At 52.3% G+C, this 20,815-nt stretch overlaps 1 long non-coding RNA gene across 3 annotated transcripts in view; it reads left to right on the top strand.

Annotated features, from left to right (window-relative positions):
- The window catches only part of LOC147230910 (uncharacterized), a 76,688-nt gene that overhangs the window by 12,143 nt on the left and 43,730 nt on the right, over window positions 1-20,815 (top strand). For all 3 annotated transcript variants that reach the window (XR_015106562.1, XR_015106561.1, XR_015106563.1), the window contains exon 2: window positions 19,839-20,002. This is a non-coding gene — a long non-coding RNA (uncharacterized LOC147230910). The remainder of the gene's footprint in view (window positions 1-19,838; window positions 20,003-20,815) is intronic.

Raw genomic sequence — 20,815 nt, forward strand, 5'->3', positions numbered from 1 at the left:
ATTTTTGTTTTTTTAATTGCATCACAGAAGATAAAGACCTTTATCACAATATTACGATTTTCTGAGACAGTCCTGTATATACATACTTATAGGCAACAATAATAGCTTTGGTGTGCCATGCTAAGCTTATGTATATATATGCGGCTATGCTAGCATCGATGTGTACAGCTAGTTATGCTAGCATCGGTGTGTAAATCGCTAGGTTAAAAGCAATTTACACACAAGGTGATGAAAGCAGTGTGTCATGCTAAACTTAAATATATATGCTATATATATATATATATATATATAGTGTGTGTGTGTGTGTGTGTGTGCATACATACATACCTATAGGCAGCTACGGTAGCATTGGTGTGCCATGCTAAACTTAAATATATATGCTATATATATATATATATATATATATATATATATATATAGTGTGTGTGTGTGTGTGTGTGTGTGTGTGTGTGTGTGTGTGTGTGTGTGCATACATACATACCTATAGGCAGCTACGGTAGCATTGGTGTGCCATGCTAAACTTAAATATATATGCTATATATTGTGTGTGTGTGTCTATATATAGTGGGATATATATATATATAGTATGTCTATATATAGTGTGTAAATCGCTTTTAAACTGCAATGTGCTGTATAAGTGGAGGTGGAGACGAAATATATATGTTTATATACATATATATATATATGTATACACACATGGATATGTATACATATATGTGTATACTTACATATATATGCTGTATATATTTGTGTGTTTATATATATTTAAATGTGTGTGTCTATACAATGTGTGTGTATATATATATATACTTTGTGTATATATATGTGTTTATTTATGTATGCTAGGTGTGTCTGTGTGTGTACTATGTGTGTGCATATATATATATATATGAAGTGTATATATATATTTCTGCTCTGTGTATATGTGTGTGTATATGTGTGTATCTGCAGCTGCTCTGCACAAATGTGCGTTAGCTTTAGCGTTGCATCGGGTCTGGCAGTGGAGGCATACTTCACACCCTAGACGGACCAGGAAGTAGTTGACAGCTCTCGGTGCCCTGGCCTGCCGCTGATTTCTTGACTTCCTTCCCCGCTAGCTTAGCTTAGCATCAATCACCGCTCCCCACCCCCCCCCCCCAGCCCATTCGCAGCGCGAGTGCAAACCAATTTCCTTAATGCTGATTGCACTGTAAACTAACTCTCCTCACCCGCTCTGGCTCTTGTTCTCTTTTTTCTTTAGCTCATTCATTCTCGCTCGCTCCATTTCCTTCCTTGCTGCCTCTCGCCTCCACAAAGCAATGAGTCAAACCGCTTAGGAGGAACAGAAGACAGGAAAAAAAACAAGAAGAAAAATGTCAACTCTGAAATCAATTGTCCGGGATCTGAAAATTAGCCTCAAGTCCAGAGCGCTCGGATCTAAATCCGCGGCCGAAGTGAGACGGGATCCCCCGCTTCCCACCGGGGCACGAGAAATTCCTTACATGCCTCCCGAGTTTGGGAGTCGTGATCAACGCTCAGGGGAAGGGGAGCTATTTCTCACCTTCGCTGAATCTGCATGGTCTTTGCCCGAGGCCCGGTGGGGAACCATGTGGCGCTGACTTGTATGCCAAATTATGCTCCCGTTTCCTCGTAAGCCAGGGTTCCCTTCGCGGCGGCGACAAGTCTTTTAATTCTGTGTTAGCGTCACGCGAAACCCTACCGTTTTGGTCGGGCTTGTCGTACCGTGAGAAGAGCTCGGGAGCGATCAGGTCTCACTTCATCAGTGTCACACCGGGCCGATTACGGCGTCCAGTGCCGGAATTCCTTGGCATCCCTGGCGTTTTAACGTATAGCTCTGACTTCTCGTGAGAACAGAAATCTTCTTCTTCTTTCCGCCCCCTTCAGGGGTCACCTCAGCAAGTTCCCTTCCTCCATCTAACCCTCTCCTCTCACACCATCTCGTCCTCTTTCACTCCATCCATAAACCACCTCTGGTCTACCTCTGGACCTCCTGCCCGGCAGTTCCGACCTCAGTATCCTTCCAGCCGGATCCTCCCCAGCCCCCTTCTGTCCGCCACGCCTTATCACCAGAACATCTAACATACATGTGCTGCACCCCTTCCTGATCCCATCCATCTTCCTGACTCCCACGCAAAACCTCCACCTCTTCCTCCCTCCTGCTCTACCTGCGGCGGCGGCGGCTAGAACGCCATCTACGTCGACAAGCCCAACCTTCTGCGCCCCTTCTTGACGAAGCCCTCCTCGGCATTCGGCCGCTTCTGTTCGCTCCATCTGCCTTTTCCATCCTCTCCTCTTCTGGAAACGACCTAATCGGTGGCAGGTCTTTCCCCAGCGGAGAGATTGATGAAGTGCAGTGGCCCCGGGGCCCAGGGAAGAAGTAGCCCCAACCTACCCCCCTCCACCACCACCGCTGGGACTCCTCTCTGGTCCACTGAGCACTTCGCAGCCACACAGGATACATCACTCAATCTGCTGCTGGCACACACACACACACACACACACACACACACACATATAGGACCAGCGCTGGACAGCATAAGGACTGGGTGGCTAGGAAGAAATCATAGCTGCGCTGCCTCTTGTCCTAATGGCTGGTACACAGTGGTTCATGTTTCAGTCTTGCTCCAGGGCCCGCCACTGACATGCTGCTACATTATGTTAGCCCGTGTTTTATTTGGCTGTGTTTGGTATGGTGGAGTGGAATAGGAAGTGGGGTGGGGTGTGTGTGTGTGTGTGTGTGTGGGGGGGGGGGGTGTGTGACCGGGTGGGGGGTGCTACAACCGAAGGCCCGGGGAGGAGGGCCACTCCAAAACAAACAGTAGGAGGCTGATGCCTGGTGCGCCTCGGTGCACACAAACCGCCGTGGCGGAGCATGAGTTCAAGCCGCAGATGGAGCGATTCTGCCGTGGTGTGTGTGTGTGTGTGTGTGTGTGTGAAAGTGTGTGTGGTGCAATCTCTGCAGTGTAAATCTCAACAGGTCCGGTTTCCAGAACCAACCGGGCGAGGTGGGGGGAGCGGGGTCTGCTTTGTATTCTGAGGCTGCACATGTAATGTATAAGTGTTCAGAAAGGAAAAAAAAATGGAGGGCGGTGTGTGTGTGTGTGTGTAGTGTGTGTGTGTGCGCAAATGCGGTGTGGTGTTGGGTGGCACGCACATCACATCAGCTTGATGGATGGCCGGGATGCTCCGTGCGCGGCTGCTAATACGAGCGCTACTTGTGCAGCCACCGACACTGACTTGTCTGGGACTGCCTGAGCTGGCGACATAGTTTGAGGGATTCCAGAAGAACCCAGCACACACACACACACACACATGCTTGCATGCTGACACACACACACACACAAAGGGGGGTGGGGGTTGTCGGGTCGCCCTGACAAATTACCCACATCCCCGAAACTCCGATGGCCCGGTAGGAGACGGGCGGATAAGTGGAAGGTCAGCGGATTTGGGCGCCCGGTGCTTTTCCCCACGCAAGGCGCAGAAGGAGGAGAATGACCGGGTTGAGGCTTATCCTTATTAGAAGTCTCCTCATCCAATCTATCACCGCGGCTTGCCGGCGCGATGGCGCACAGAGACCCGCCGGGGGCGGCGGCGGTTCTGAGAAGCGGAGATGTTTATGTGTGCGCGGAGCGACGAAGGCCTCCATTCCGGACGGCAGGGAGAGGATTAAGAGTCTGGAATGCAAGACACTCCTTGACCCCGGCGCGACCTTTTCGCCGGCTAAATCCCCTTGCCCATATCTGTCCCTCATGGGTCATGATCCAATTGGTCGCCCTTTAGAATGCCGACCCCCTTGCGCGCCTCGTCAGTCAGTCTGCTCGAAACATCTCCGTCCGCCAACAAAAGGGGCCTCAAGGAGGCCAACTGGAGGATTTGGGGCCAGCCGGTCCGGAGGGACCCGTCGGTATGCTTGTCGAGTTAATATAGATTTATTTATCCGCGTCGAATATGTGCGTGTGTCACTCTTGTACCGCCGTCCTTGTACACCTGAAACATGAATGAAGCCTCGGAGGCTCCCCCGTTTGCGAGTGTTCGGGCGCAAAGGTGACGCTAATGGAGGTAGAGAGGAGTGACGGGTGAGTGGCAGTGACACTGAGCAGCGGTAAAGAGCCGGGCGCCCGGCGATCAGACGGCGGCTCGCTGTTCGCCTTCCCCTCGGGTCCCGCGTGGCGCCGCCCGCGAGGGGGGGACGGGAAACAGATGGGCGCGAACGGCGTCCCCCTTGAATAAAATATCGCACTTCTGATTAATTCATATCTTCTGCATAGAGGAGAATGGGGTTGTTTCTTCCCCCACAACGTGCTGTTCGGATGCCATCTTTTGTTGATTCACCTTGTTTTGAAAATGAAGTTAAGTTACGCCTTCAGAACCTCAATGATCTTTTACCGTCTTCGGCGGGTGGGAGGCTTCGCCGTGTCCCCGGGGGTTTTAGGTGTCCTGTCCACTGGCAGACTCCTTCAATCCGTCAACGGTGCCGTCCCTCTCCTTTTTGGCGCCGCCGTTCGCGCGATCTTTGCGTCGAGGGCGGCGGCGGGGGGGAAGAATCATGGACACAGGTGGTGCCGTTTCAAGGGTTGTTTTTTTGAGGGGTCGGAGCAGCTGGAGGTCCTTCTCATTAGACATGGCAGATAATGTCTTTGATACTTATCTTCAGTATCCCCTCTGGGTCACCGAGGCTCCACCGAATCGATCGCCCCCCCCCCCCCCCCCCCCCCGCCCTCCGTGCTGTTGGCCGTATTGCTATTAGCATGCTAGCTTCAAGTTCACACGCCGTTTGAATCGGCAGTTCTTTGAGGAAGCTTTTTTCGCGCATGTTTGCATCAACGGTCATCCCGGGAAGTAGCCTTCGGCCGATCGCTTGTGCGGTATGCTCCTCCCGTCGCCGTAGTGGTGAACGGTAACAGTCACCGAAGCGGGAACGGTATTCATCCCCCATCTGTCATCGGAGGAGAGGCGAGGTTCCCCCTGGATCCATCACCGTCCCACATATGCAGCCATTCACCCTCTCATTCACACGTCTGGACAATGAAGGGTCTCTGGTGAACCTCCTGAATTTGTTTGGACTGTGGGAGGAACCCGAGGAACCCGTTAGAACCCCGCACAGACTCCACATGGAAAGGCCTCCCTTTGGGAATCCAACAAGGGACCCCCCCATGCTTGCTTTGGCAGAAGCGCTAACCTGCCGCTAACAGAAGTGTACATCAAAACTCCGGGAAGTTGCCAAGCTGTTTTCTGGCTATGTAGGTTGTCGTTCTGTACAAATGAACACGGGTGTTCCCTCCCTCCACCCCCCTCCCCGTCCATCTGTCCGTCACGGCCAAACGAGCGGCGTTGAGGAGCCTCGGAGCTTCTCTCCGCCGCCGCGCCTCACCTTTGTCACGTCCGCCTGCCAGCGCCATCAAGGTGCGTCAATCCTCCGCTGTGGCATCTCCCTACCTGTGGCGCTAGGCTGCACCTCGCATGCTAGCACGCTCCTGCTCCCCGCCTCCACCCCTACAGGCATCTGTCACTCACCTGTCACTTCTTTCATCAACGTACGGCGGCCGTCTCGGGCGGGATGCGAGGCTGGAACCCACCGGAGCGAAAACAGTGACCATTTTTGTCCCAGTTTCATATTTAGCCGCCGCGACAAGTCGGTGAGGTGTTGACTGACAGCGCGCGGCAAGCGTTCCCCGGTGCCGCCACCGGAGTTTTGAACCGAATTCAATTATTCATGTGCTTTTTTTTTTTTTTTTTTGTTTTGAGTGGTACGGCGGCGGGAATAGCAGCGTGACATTCGAGTTTCCCGCCCCTGCCCCGGATTGTGATTAGCTGTCAGAATGTATTGAGCGCTACGCTAGCTTCCCGCGAGGCCGCGGCTACGCATAATCCCGACATCCTCGGATCGGAGAATATGTTTTATGACAACATGTCTGTCACGGCCGGCGGCGGCGGCGGACGGGAGAACCTTCCCGACTTTGCAGCGAGGGGATCGTTGTTGTTCGGGGTCGCGTTTCCCTTGAACCCCGTGTCGGAATTCCTTTCCGCTCCTCGCCAAAAAAGGCATTATTGCTCAGGGGGGACCTCGGTTGCATTGACAACAGTGATAAACACGTATTTAAAAAAAAAAAAAAGGGAAAAACGTTGATGCGAAACATGTTGTTCTGGTTGGGAAAGGCGGCGATCGTACATTTCCGCGGCTTTCGGCGTCCAAATACATTTATTGCACTTGTCAAACACGGACTCCGACCTTCTCCGGCGCCGTAAATCAGCCGGCCTCGCTGGACGAGGCGTCAGGGTGAAGTCCGTGAAATCGGGGCGGGAAGCTAAAGGGGGAAAAAAAACACCACGGGACGTTTGTTTTGGTTTTCGTTCGCGCGGGTTTGCGGCTAAAAGAGGAAGCTTCACGGGACCTCATTCAGGTCCGGGAGACGAAGAACCCGTCTGGCGCGGCACGCTAACACTTTCGGAGGCGCCGTTTGACCTCGTGGAACCCGAAGTAGAAGACACCTCGGGTTCCTGGGGGTCTACTTCTGGCTTCTAGCTCCTCTGGAGGTGCGGGGAGGGATCGGATTGGCCCCCCCTCCACCCCCTCCGCCGCCGCCGTCCGAGAGAAACTTCCGTTCGGACGCTCCGGAGGCTAATGTACCGCCGGGCGCCGGGGAAGAGGCGGGACCGTCGCTTCCCTAACAGTCTATTTAATTTACTGGAAAAGACGCTGGGGGGGGGTCGTCTCGGCGTCTGCAGATTTCACATGAGGACGCCGCCGTCGCCATCGCCGCCGCAAGCTGAAATATTGCACAAATAACGATCACAGCGGCTCCCCGCCACCAGACGGTAAATCCACCCGGGTCGGGACTGAAGGGAAGGGAAGGGAAGGGAAGGGAAGGGGGGCAGACGGTGATTCTGTTTCACGTTTCCGGAGAAAATAGAAAGAAAGAAAGGAAGGAAGAAAGAAGGAAAGAACAACCCCCTCCTCCGGCTGGCCGCGACCCAAACTCCAGCCGTATCGGTTTTTAGGGTTCGTTGCCACGCGGCATATGGCGCAAGACAAACTGTCAGCCTCCGCCTCGCCGTCTGCGCCTACTCGGAGATGACAGGAGCGCGGCCACGTTGGCGGGCCGGCAGCGAGGGGCATCAGCCGGGCTCGCCGCTGATTTGGGGGGAAAAGAAGGGCGGGGGGGGGGGGGCGGTAGCCGTGGGGGACAGCGCGGCGGCGGTGATTGTGGGGAAACCGCAAATTGATCAAATTGTGGAGGCAAGACTTTGGGGCCATTATCTGGGTCATGTCAATGTCTCTCTGCTCTCCAGTTGGTCACAAGGGCAAATAGAGTGTGTGTGTGTGAGAATGGTCGTTTTGTACCGCGGAGTGTATCCGGTCCAAACACTGCGCGCCCGAAACAAATACGCCCGGCAAATACGGGCGCCGCTCGCACCCGCCCGATACTTCCCGACGCTTGGCTGCGAGGGTGAATCTAAGTTTACCGCCCTCCCCCTTCCGATCACCGGAGTCCACATTCGTCTCCGGGTTCGTTCATTCACGGCGTTTTCTAGTCGCTCCTGGAGAGGAGTCGTATGCGAAGCGACATCCAGGGAGTCGCGGCGTTCTCCCTTTCAGCCGCGATTAGGCCGCCGACCCTCTACGCGAATTGACTCGTGCAGAGCTATTAGCCTAGCATGGTGCGTGATCTACCCCCCCCCCCCATCCGCCTGGTTTTCGTTGCTAAGGGTGCCACCGTCATCGTCACTTGTCACTTGGCTTCTGTCAGGCGCCGTAGAGTTTCAGTCGCCCTCGCGGGTCCCTTGTCACTCCTCCTGGCTGGAGACAGCTGGTAACCAGAGCTAGCGCCGCGCCGGGAGGGCATATGTATGCTCTTGGCGTGAAATCCACCAACGGGTGCGGCTTCGCCTTGATGCTAGCTTACTTGGTGTGGAGCAGCTCCAGAGGCCGCTGACCAAACATCCCGATTCCTTGTAAATCAGCAGTGCTGGTATTAGCTGTTGAAGGCTAAATGGCCATTATGGATCCTCAACACTCCGGCATGTTGTGACCTGCCGCCTTTTGCGAGGTATGCGGCGCCCTGTGTGTGTGTGTGTGTGTGTGTGTGTGTGTGTGTGTGCGTGGTCACTCGCCGCTGTGTGTGGGCCATGTTTGCCACCACTTAGTGACAGGTCAGACTTCCCATGGTGTGATCAAACGGCAGCCACGGCTCCCTCCAGTTCCCACAACACTCCGCCCGGCGGAGGTCGGACAATAAAAACAAGAGCGGCGGGCTTTTCATCACGAGCTTCAGCCCCCCGGAGCCCCTCGACGCCGCTCGCCGTCTCCTGGAGAAGCCGCCAAATGTAAACTAACCGCGGCTCGGAAGAGAAAACAACCTTACGTAACGTTGGAGATGTGCTACATACACAACTGGATGTGCGTGGACACAACCAGCGGTTGGATTCCCACTGGGTCTTCATGGGGTTCCTCAGGGTTCTCCGGATTCCTCCCACACATACATGAGGTTCTTGGAGAACCCAAAATTGGAGCGCAGGAGGTAGTGTCATCGTCCTTGGAACTGAACATTCCTGGCAAGACACTGCTCAACCCCCTAATTGCTAGATGGCAATTAGGGGACGAGGGGGTGACATCTATATATGTGGTCCCGTGATGGATCCAGGGTGAACCCCAGCTCTCGCCCAATCACAGCTCAGATAGGCTCCAGCCCACTGAGAGCAGGAGAAGCAGTATCGAGAATAAATGAATGAATATATCTAACGCCATATAGTTACCAAAGATGGTTGCAACCGCGGTTATAGTCCGTCAAGGCACCGGTGCCATGACAACGATATAGTGTAGGGGGGGGGGTCCTTGGCGCTACCCCCCCACCCCCCACACACACACACACACACTAATAGAATTGCCCTCCCCCCCCCCGTGTTATTTAATAACAGCCTGCCTTCTCACTCACTTACTACACGACAACACTGGGACGGGCGCGTTCCTTCGGATATTGAACTAGAGCTCAACCTGGAAGTACAAGTGGGAACTATTTTCTCCAGCGTAAGGGTGGGTGCTGAGGGTCCCTATATCAGTGCACGGATGTGTGTGTGTGTGTGTGTGTGTGTGTGTGTGTGTGTGTGTTATGAACCTCCTTTCCAATTGTTAACTACAACCGAACTCCAGCTTGACCTGGAAGTACAAGTTTTGCCCCCTCAATGACTCACATCGCGACTATTTTCCCCAGCGTGAGACAAGGGGTCCCGAGGGTCCCTAAATGAGTGCTCATGTGTGTGTGTGTGTGTGTGTGTGTGTGTGTGTGTGTGTGTGTGTGTGTGTTATGAACCTCCTCTCCAATTGTTAACTACAACCGGACTCCAGCTTAACCTGGAAGTACAAGTTTTGCCCCCTCAGTGACTCACATGGCGACTAGTTTCTTTGGCGTAAGACAGGGGGTCCTGAGGGTCCCTAAATGAGTGCTTCTATGTGTGTGTGTGTGTGTGTGTGTGTGTGTGTGTGTGTGTTACAAACCTCCATTTCAGTTGTCAAGTCCGACCGAAGCTCGAGCTCACCCTGGAAGTACAAGTATTACCACTTCCTTTGGAAATTGAACACGCGACCAAAACCTCTTCTGCGTGGGCGCCAGGCCGAGGACCTCACTCCAACACCACCACCAACACCGCCGTTAAACCGGTAACAGACCCGAGCAACAATTAAACCCCCCCTCCGACTGTAAAAACCCGCTCACTTCAAGTCACGAGCCGGGTTTGAGTGGGCGGGGCTTCACACGGGTGGTGGAGGGGCGTTGAGGGTGGGGGACGCCAGCGCCTGTGTGGGCCGGGTTGGCGGGCAGCCGGCGGGCCCCTGGCTCCGCGTTACGAGCTCCTGGACCGTGGCGCTATTACATCCACACACACCTAATGAAGTTACAGCGGGGTCTGGGGGCTATAGGGCAACGGCTCCCTGCAGGTCGCTGGATGGGCGCCCACACACACACACACGCACACACACACACACACACACACACACACATACACACACACACACACACATACAAGCACGAGCACTCATTTAGGGAACCTCAGGACCCCCTGTCTTACCCCGGAGAAAATAGTCACCATCTGAGTCATTGAGGGGGCAAAACTTGTACTTCCAGGTTGAGCTGGAGTTCGGTTGTAGTTAACAATTGGAAAGGAGGTTCGTAACACACACACACACACACACACACACACACACACACACACACACACACACACAAGCACGAGCACTCATTTAGGAACCCTCAGGACCCCCTGTCTTACCCCGGAAAAATAGTCGCCATCTGAGTCATTGAGGGGGCAAAACTTGTACTTCTACTTTGAGCTGGAGTTCAGTTGTAGTTAACAATTGGAAAGGAGGTTCGTAACACACACACACACACACACACACACGAGCACTCATTTAGGGACCCTGGGGACCCCTTGTCTCACGCTGGGGAAAATAGTCGCGATGTGAGTCATTGAGGGGGCAAAACTTGTACTTCCAGTTTGAGCTGGAGTTCGGTTGTAGTTAACAATTGGAAAGGAGGTTCATAACATACACACACACACACACACACACACACACACACATAGAAGCACTCATTTAGGGACCCTCAGGACCCCTTGTCTTACGCCAGAGAAACTAGTCGCCATCTGAGTCATTGAGGGGGCAAAACTTGTACTTCCAGGTTAAGCTGGAGTTCGGTTGTAGTTAACAATTGGAAAGGAGGTTCATAACACACACACACACACACACACACACACACACACGGGATACCGAAAGGGTCGTGATGGTGCGTGCCCCCTCGTGTCCGGAGCGAGCGCCCCTCCCTTGCCGGATTGATGGGTCGGACCGGAGAACACACACCCATGACGTCGCCGTTGACCACCCCGAAGTGATCCGCGGTTCAAAAAAACCCAGGCAACGCAATTATCTTTTACGACCTGCCAGAAAACGCCGGCCCGCGGGGGGGCCAGGTCGGCGGAGGAGGAGGAGGGCCTCGGCGTTGTCACCTGCGACGGATTCCAGCGAGAACGCTCCCGTTGCTCTCGGACGCCGTTTTTTTTTTTTTTTTTTTTTCCCCCTTCCACTTCCCGTCTCGCGTTCTCCGCCATTTGTTTTTGATTAATGCAGAAAAGCCTTCGTTCGCTGCGCTACGAGCGGCCTTCCTGTTCCAAACACACACACAAACACACACACACACACACACACGCACACCTCCACCCCCTTTCTTTTGTGCATCCACGCTCACGCTAAACGCCGATCGGTGAATATTAATCTCGGTTTATGTGACCGGCAGGGGATCGGCGCGAATGTTTTCAATTAGACGCGATGCGGAAAGTGTTCCAAAATAACCCTGAGAAGGAATGTGGTGTCCTGCGTGTGTGTGTTTGTGTGTGTGTGTGTGTGTGTGTGTGTATATTGCAGACCTCCATTCCAATTGTTAACAACAACCGAACAAATGCTCAACCTGGAAGTACAAGTTTTGCCCCCTCAATGACTCATATGGGGACTATTTTCTCCGGCGTAAGGAAAGAGTGCTAGGGGTCCCTATATTAGTTTGTGTGTGTGTGTGTTTGTGTGTGTGTGTGTGTTTCAAACCTAATATAGTGACCCGTAGTCACTATATTAATGCATGTGTATGTTACAAACCTCCATTCCAATTGTTAACTACAACTGAACTAAAGCTCAACCTGGAAGTACAAGTTTTGCCCCCTCGATGACTCACTTGGGGACTATTTTCTCCGGCGTAAGGAAAGAGTGCTAGGGGTCCCTATATTAGTGCACGTGTGTGTGTTACAAACCTAATATAGTGACCCGTAGGTCACTATAGTGATAGTCACTACAGTGATATATATATCACTATAGCTCAACCTGGAAGTACAAGTTTTGCTCCTTTGATGACTCACGTGGGGACTATTTTCTCCGGCGTAAGGAAAGAGTGCTATGGGTCACTATATTAGTGCACACACAAACCTCTATTCCAATTGTTAACTATAACCGAACTAAAGCTCAACGTGGAAGTACAAGTTTTGCCCCCTCGATGACTCACTTGGGGACTATTTTCTTCGACATAATGGGGGTGGGGGTGCTGACAGTCACTGTATTAGTGCACGGGGGTGTGTATGTTTGTGTGTGTGTTTGTGGACTCATGATATATGGCCTCCGAACCAAGGAGAATGTCAGCTATCAGTTGCAGGCTTCCCTTCCTGGTCATACGGTTCAAACGGCACATAGATGGACCTTCTGGCTCCGGCACGTCCGTGGGGAGGAGGACCGTTAGGAATCTGCTCAGACAGCAAGGCGGCCTTAATGGCAGTGGAGGGGCGGAAGATACTCGGGTTTGGATGCCTGTTTGCTGATTAAGCTGTTAAGATCAACCAGACATTTCGCTCCCTGCGTTCTGTCCTCGGACTCCAGGCCTGGATGGGTGGTGTAGACTCCCGAGTCGCGACCTCACTGGTCTCAGGAGGGGCGGCGGGTGACCGTTGATCATAATCCTGGGATTTTGTTTTTCGGATCCGACGACGTTGGACCGCTCGGCTCCTCTTTCGCGCGATGCCGTTTTTAATAAGCCCGAGATTTTTCCGAAGCCGTGCGCGACGTGGAGGAGAGGAGGAGGAGAACGGCGGTCTGGTCTTCATTAAGGCGGTAACTTTAGATGCTAACCAGCACGCGGCCTTTGATTTTTCATTCAAGACTGGATTTTGAACAGGAAACCTCTGCGGGTCACAACGCTTTGCTACAAGCCTCCAACGAATGATTGGGATGTTTTACTTCATCTGCAAGAAGGGTCGTAAGAACCCCAAGGTGGATCCTCATGAGGAAGGCTATGGTCCAGAGTGTGGTTGTATGTCAGATGGTCACACGTTCCCCATGAACCGCGGCTTCAACTGCTTCAGACAAGATGGAGCCTTGGCTCTCACTGAGGGTTTGAAGAAGATGTCTGATAGATTTCTGCTGGACATGTTCGTTCACGGATGGAGGTGCGCCAGCTAACTTCCTGTTCTCACCCTCCATCCAGAAACCTCTTCTGGTCTCCCTCTAGACCTCTTGCCTGGCATCTTGGCAACTTCTCCTCTATCTCAGTCTGACTGTATCACCAGAACATCCTTACTTGTGCTGTCCCTCTGATGGACTCTTTCCCGATCCTCTCCGTCCTTCTCACTCCCAAAGAAAACCTTGGTATCTTTATCTCTGCTGCCTTCAGCTCTGCTTCCTGTCTTCTCCTCAGTGTCTGCAAACCAGACACCATCACTGGTCTCACCTCCGTTTTCTTCACATACCCGTTTTCTCTTCCCGTTCCAGTCTTCCTGCACATGTTCCTTCACCTGCTCTCCACCCTCTCAGTCGCTCTGGACCATTGGTACCCTTGTTAACCCTGATACCCTTGGTACTTCCAACCTTTCACCTCCATAGCCACCCTTGGTACCCTTGGTACCTATGGTACTTCCAACACTCCACCTTCATTGCTACTCTTGGTACCCTTAGTTACCTTGATACTTCCAACACTCCACCTTCATTGCCACCCTTGGTACCCTTGGCACCTTTGGTACTCCCAACACTCCACCTTCATTGCCACTCTTGGTACCCTAGGTACTTCCAACCCTCTACAGCCATCATATTAGTGACTACCCTTGGTACTTCTGGTACCCTTGGTACCCTTGGTAGTGCCAACCTTTCACCTCCGTAGCCACCCTTGGTACCCTTGCTACTCTTGTTCCCCTTGTTTCCCTTGTCACCCTTGGTACTTCCAACCCTCCACCTCCACAGCCATCATATTGGTGACTAACCTTTGAATTGAATATATTTCCCTTCATTCCTGATGGTTTGATCTTGTAGAGAAGTTCGAAGAGGTCAAGGGCTCCTTCCCATGCCGTTAGAAGCGCCGTCTTGTCCATGCTGATGACCATTCTTGTTCGTGCGCGACAGCACAGCTGCGCTCACGACGGTCAGCATCGGCGAGTGCTCCTCTGACCTTCCGCTGCTGTCCACTGGCGACCGTCTCTCCGGATAATATCCGCGGTATCAGGAGAGCCGGGGCTTCCAGCGGAGGAACCTCATCGCTGTGATGTGTGCATATGGAGGCCGTACGACCGCGGGGCGCGAACCACGGCGCCCGAGACGGCGTATCGTCTGGGACAGGCGGTGTCACGCCAGGGCGCCCGGATCGTCCCTGTGGAGAATGAAGATAAGAGGAAGGTCTGGATCTGACGTGTCCCCCCCTAGTCGCCCCCACCCCGTTGCCCTCCCAGCGCAAGTGGGGTAGTCCTCGCCCCGCAGTAGCTGGTGTGCATGTTTACCATCTTACCAGGGGTCTCGGCGGCAGCTTTCCGCCGCGCGGACTAGAAATGTCTTGTGTATGCGGGCAAACACGCTCTGAAGACAAGAATATGGAAGCTGACAGAAATAAACGCGAGTTGGGGGGGTTGCGGAGGGTTGCGGAGGGTTGGGGGGGCACGGCGGGCGGCGAGCGGCGGGGGTCCCGAAGTGCTGAGGAGATCGTGCTGGCATGGTGGCCAGGGGCCTTTCAGCCGAGCCGGCTACCTTTTCCCCACCCCCACCACGACCCCTGCTGCGCGCTGGTGCTCAAACCAGCCCTTCGCCGCCACCCTTGCTATGTGCATGTGTGTGTGTGTGTGTGTGTGTGTGGACTCTGTTTACCATACATACTTCAGGAGAATAGCCCATCTCTGCACTGGAATACCTTGAGTTGAATCGGTTCCGTGACTTGTATGCTCTTATATCAAATTAAAAACGAAAAAAGGATTAATTAGATTAAATTAAATTAAATTTAATTACATTTAATTACATTTAATTTAATTTTTTTTTTTTTTTTTTAATTTTCCTCATTAAAAAAGTGGTTTTGTTATGTGTTTTTAAATGAGAAAAATATACTGTATAAATAACAAATGCTGTAAAAATTGCAGATGTGTTTATTTTCTATATTTTTCATATGCACTTCATATGCATTTATACACTGCTCAAAAAAATAAAGGGAACACTTCAAAAACACATCCTAGATCTAAATGAATGAAATATTCTTATGTGCTGACAACAAAATCACACAAAAATGATCCATGGAAATCAATTGTATCAACCCATGGAGGTCTGGATTAGGAATCACACTCAAAATTAAAGTGTAAAAACAAACTCCAGGCTGATCCAACTTTGATGTAATGTCCTTAAAACAAGTCAAAATGAATCTGTGTTGCTTCCTGAGTGGACACTATGATTTCACACAAGTGTGATTGACTTGGAGTTACATTGTGTTGTTCAAGTGTTCCCTTTATTTTTTTGAGCAGTACTTAATGCTAACTGCTAACTATAACTTTGCTATGCTTTAAAACTTCGTGTATGGATGGCGTGAAGACACTCTTCTGTTTGAAACCGTCAAATCGTCCCCGACCGGCTTTAAACGCCTCTTCTGACGCCTCGTCCGTCTACGTTCACACCTTCCGCCGCATTAAATCCACGTAAATGTACCTGCAACTCTTCACAAATGAGTCCAAAACCTGTTTTTCCATGACGTCCTCCAGGTTAGCTAGCAGCAGGCGGCGCGTCTTACTGTCTTTCAACGCCACTCATGGCGGCCATGTTGGTGTCAAACACTCATCCCGTTCGCTTTTAACTCAAATCTGGACTCGTATCTTTGATCCACTTGTAAGTCAAAGCTCCGCTGTATTTTCTTTTTTTTTTTTTTTTTTTTTTTTGCTGGGGTCGAGATGCTCTTCATGACCCAAAGGTCAAAAAAGGTCAGGGAGGCGTCACGCGCACTTCGCTTTTGGGTGGACCGACACAAAACCAAAGATACTCCGTTTTTTTTGATGATTTCGAATGGGAGGGGGGGGTTAGCAGGAGGTCCGGGGTTTTGGGGAGAGCGAGGCGGCGCCGGTGCAGTAAAGCGATTCTGATTTGTGCCCACAGCCATCAGCGTCAGTCGGCGCCGGCTTGTCAGTCCGCGGGAGCGTCAAAGGCCGGCGTGCGGGACGGCTGTCACAAACAGTAATGGATATCATTTCAAAAGCATCCGTCCTGCTACGTCTGGTCCGGGGCCCCGCCTCGGATCCACGGTCCGATGGTCCCGCTCCGTGTGCTGGACGGGGGGGGCGGGGCGTCGGCGGGTGGGGGGGCCGGCGCCGGGCTCAACTGCCGGGTCACGGTCTGATATGTAGACATTCATGGATGGTTAACTCGGTAAACGCGTGGATCGGGACACCGGGTGGTTGGATTGGTGTGCGCCGCTTCCACACACACACACACACACACACACACACACTCTTGTGCGATCACGTTTTCCCCCCCAGACCAGGGGTGTCAAACTCATTTTTGCCGAGGGCCACATCAGCATAATGGTTGCCCTCAAAGGGCCACATGTAGCAGTAACAGTATAAATGTAACTACTCCTTAATGTGAAATAATAATAATAATAATACATGGGATTTTTATAGCGCTTTTCATGACACTCAAAGACGCTTCACAAGTAAAAAACAGAAGAAACTATTTATTTAATTTATTCATCATTCAAATCCTTTTAATTCTTGAATAGTTTTGTTGTGTTCTGGAAGGCTAACTTTAGCATACTTAGCTCCAAAAGACAAAAGACATACCGTTTTTTTTTCTCCTTGAAGCCCAATTTTTTTTTACCATTTTTCTCAATATGGAAACGTCATCTCCGAATTGATGCTGAAAATGATGGCATCTAATGCATAAAGGTTTTTAAAACATGTTTTTAAAAGAAAGAAACATGATGAGATATAGCCTTTGATGCCAAAAAAATTTGGTATTTTTTGGGGGGTTTGGGATTTCTTTTTTCAGTTTTTTGGTTCAACTCCTATATTTTTACTCGTTTTAAAGCTAGCTTCACCGCCGCTGTGTTTTAGGATGCGGCTTTCGTGAACACATTCTGCCGACATCGTAGTTTGGCTTTTAATTCTTGGGCAATTTGTTGTTTTTCTGGGATGCTAACAGTAGCATGCTTAGCTCCCGGTGTGAAACCGTCGCCGTAGATTGTACTCTTTGACAACCGACGCTGCGTCATAACACAAAAGACATACCGCTTCCTCTCCTTGAAGCACAAACATGTATTTTCATGAAACATCCTTCCATCTGCAGCGACATTTCCCTTCCTGGACATTTAGGGATTATTTGTATTTCTCAATTCCACTTGCTGAAAGTGGCATTGATGTGGCTACACTGCGATCTCATGGCATGATCGGCATGAATAATAATAACAACTTCATTTATCCCGAAGGAAATTGTTGTAAAAAAAAATTCTTAACGAAATTGTTACTAAAGCAAGAAGAATTAAATAGAATTAAAAAAAAAAAGTAGAAAATTTAGGAAAAAGAGACACTAAGGTGAGAAGAAACTGGCAGGCAGAACAGTGGGAAGTGCAGTTTTTGGTCAGTGCACGTGTTTGACTTATTTATTTTAAGACCTTTTAAGACGTTCTGGTGGGCCACGTAAGAAGATGTGGCGGGCCACATTTGGCCCGCGGGCCTCGAGTTTGACACGTGTCCTGGACCAATCAGAGCCCCCCGCGTTGCCTCTAATGGCCGTTAACTACCCAGCCGGTGGCGCGAAGGATCTGACATCGCGGGTGTCACCTCGCGTTAGGCCTGCGCTCCTCCAGGAAATAGTCCGTCCCTGCAACCCCATTGCGTGTCGGTGAATCCACACATGTGTGTGTGTGTGTGTGTGTGTGTGTGGGCTGTAGCTTTTAGAAATGCATTGTTGGGCGTGTACATGTTTCTCATGTAAGCGCACCATTAGCCTTGACGGACCGCCGTCGATAGGAGTCGCGTATTGGCTTGGTCCGACCACGATACCCGTCTACTTCCTGGAGACAAAGCGCTGCCGGGGAACAACAAGGTCGTCCTTCCTCGCGGTTGATTTTAAGAGCGGGTCGTTCGTCTGCGTTCGGAGTGAGTGAATACAAACCTACGAGAAAGGATCGGGGCTTTTCTTTGTTCCTGAATCCCCGCCGCCGCCGCCGCCGCCGCCGTTTCCCATCTCAGAAAGCGTAGTTTGAAAGCTGCTCCTCTTATTTTCTCTTTAAAATGAATAATTGATGAACGACAACAGGCCAATTAAGCGAAGCCGACGCCTGGAGTCGCGCGGAGGCCTCGCGGGGGGGAAAAAAAAAAAACGGTTAGCGGTTGACGCTACAGACAGCGCTGTTCGGAGAGCGTGCACTTTTGCTTCGTGCTGAAGAAGATGATGATGATGATGATGATGCTGCAGCTGCAGGGCGCGCGTGTCACTTTAATAGTATCGTAGATAATGTAGGGCAGCACATGACCAGCAGCCACTGGATAAAAGGAAATGCTAACTTCCTTAGCATCAGCTAAATAGCACCACTAGTGTGTCGGATTTGTTTAAAGAGAGCCCGTAGGGATGGAACGTGAGTGTGTGTGCACATGTGTGTGTGTGTGTGATGACTCACCCGGTCCACCGCCATCGAAACAAGACTTCAGTGGCGCTCCGGCCGCCTGATGACACGGTAACGGTGGTTTTGTGGTGCCTGAAAAACAGAACAAAATGGAATTCCAGAAAACGCATCAGTCTCCATGGAGACGGTGGGAAAACGCTCCGAAAGCGGGTACTCGCGCATAGATGGCCGTCGGTTGTCATGAGCGGGCGGGTCGACCGCAACGACAATGGCCGACTCCAGAGTACACCACAGTATTGCTTGCAGTCACTCTGGTGAGCAGGAAGTGCCCGGGCATGTGCAACCAGAACATCAATGGCCGACTCCATGGTACTCTATAGTACTCCAGGGTACTTTGGAGTACTCCAGAGTATTATTGAGCACTTCCAAATTCTCTGGAGTACTATGGAGTACTCCAACATTCTCTGGAGTACTATGGAGTACTCCTGAGTACTCAAGAGTACCTTGGACTTGCATGACTCCCAGTCTACTTTCTCCTTGAAGTGACCCTCCTTTTAGTTCCGGGTCTCCAAGCAGTACATATTGTCCGATGCTTGCCATCGCTGACGTTCGGACGGGAACCGTCTCCACACACATTTGCGATGTGATCTAACAATCACAACCGACCGTGGATCCGAGGTGGGGCCCCGGACGAGTCGTAGCACTATGGAGTACTCCCAAATTCTCTGGAGTACTCTGGAGCACTCCCGGGTACTCCAGAGTACCTTGGACTTGCGTGACTCCCAGTCTACTTTCTCCTTGAAGTGACCCTCCTTGTAGTTCCGATCACAGCGCCGACTACTGGCCGGGGATGCATACCGCAGCTTAGAGTTTCCCACGGTCGCCTCCACCTCCAAGTGGGAGCTGTTTGGAAGCGGCACCCGGGTGGTACAAACCGGAAATTGCCAGGGATGGCCTGGGTGTGAGACCGCGAATGACGGCGCGGCTTCCCCCTCGCCCTCGCCGGCGTCCAAACGAGGTCAGGTGAAGGGGAGACGGGCGCTGGCAGCCCGACAGACGGGTGACGGAGCGACAGCTCGGGCGAATCCAGACCAACGGCGAGTTGACAAAAAGTGCTTACGACGCACTGCCACTTCGCCTCAATGCCCCCCCCCCCCTCCTCCATCGCTCCTCGCCGCCCCCTCCCACTTGCTCTCGTCAGCTAATTATCCAGAATTAGAATCTTCTTTCACACCAGCGGTGTCAGGGCGCCTTAGCTTGATCCGTCACCACCAACCCCCACCTCCCCCCGCCTTCATGACTGGGTGCTAAACTCGCGACAGTTGACGAGTGCGAAGCCCGCCGCCGCTAATTGCAAGTGAAAAGCTGGACAGGACTGACAGTGCGGGAGGGGGGAAGAGGAGGAAGAGGGTCTTTGTCTGAGGACGGATGAAGGAGGGAGGGTTTGTTTGTGTTTTGCAGGTGGGAAGAGGGTGGCACTGTGAGGAGGAGGAAGGGGGGAGCGGGAACTCCCGCGGCGCCGAAATCCCTGCTGCCGCCGCTGCCGAGGAAGAAGGGAAGAAGAAGAAGAAGAAGAAGAAGAAGAAGGGAGGGAAGAGAGGAAGAAGCCATGTGTGAAAAAACAGGTAGGTGTGATGGAGGGGAACAACAACTCTTTTCTTTCGGGGCACGTCGGCTGGGATCTTCCTCACCGGACCGTCACGGCCCGCGCGCGCACGTTCTGCAAAGCCTCGTGCGCATCCATGCGCGTCCAGGCACGTGCGCTCCAGGAGTGTGTCACCCCCCCCCCCCCCCCTCCACCACCTCCATGAATCAACCATCGTCATGGCGATAGGGGAAAACAGGAAATGACATGTCGTCAGCTGTCTGCCCGCAGCTGACGACCAAGTAAATGCTAACCAGAAACGGGAAGTCCTTTTCCAAACGCGCCGCTTAAAAGCGCCTTAAATCGGATAAACTCTCTTAGGCTCCGCCCCCCTTGCGGGTCTTGCCGACTTCTTCCTGATTTGAAAAATAAATGCGCCCCTCCTCCGGATACTGGACCCTCCCCGCGCCCCCCCCCCCCCAAAAAAGAAAGCTAGCCTGCGCTAACACATTCTTGCGTTCATGATTGCGCCCATTATTGTTTGACCTTCCATTTACGTGTTTGTTCGGGAAGCTAAGCGGGCTAGCCCCCGCCCCTGCACCCGCCCCTGGCGGCGGCGGCGGGGGGGTGGGGGTGGGGGGGCACGGCGGTCATCCGGCGCCCCCCCACCCACTCCAGCGCTACTCCGACCCACTTCAAAAACCCCACCACCACAACCACTACCGCGGCTCGTGTGGACGTTGCGCGGATTAGAGGTTTTTTTGGGGGGGGGGGGGGGGGGGGCACGGAATCCTTCCCTTGCTGTCATTAGCCTGAGGAGCCCCCCAACTCCCCACCCCCTCCTGGCGAAGGC

This window comes from Fistularia commersonii, chromosome 9 (genome assembly GCF_037954325.1).
Source record: "Fistularia commersonii isolate RoL2024-O1a breed Wild chromosome 9, RoL_Fcom_v1.0, whole genome shotgun sequence".
Taxonomy (NCBI): Eukaryota; Metazoa; Chordata; class Actinopteri; order Syngnathiformes; family Fistulariidae; genus Fistularia; species Fistularia commersonii.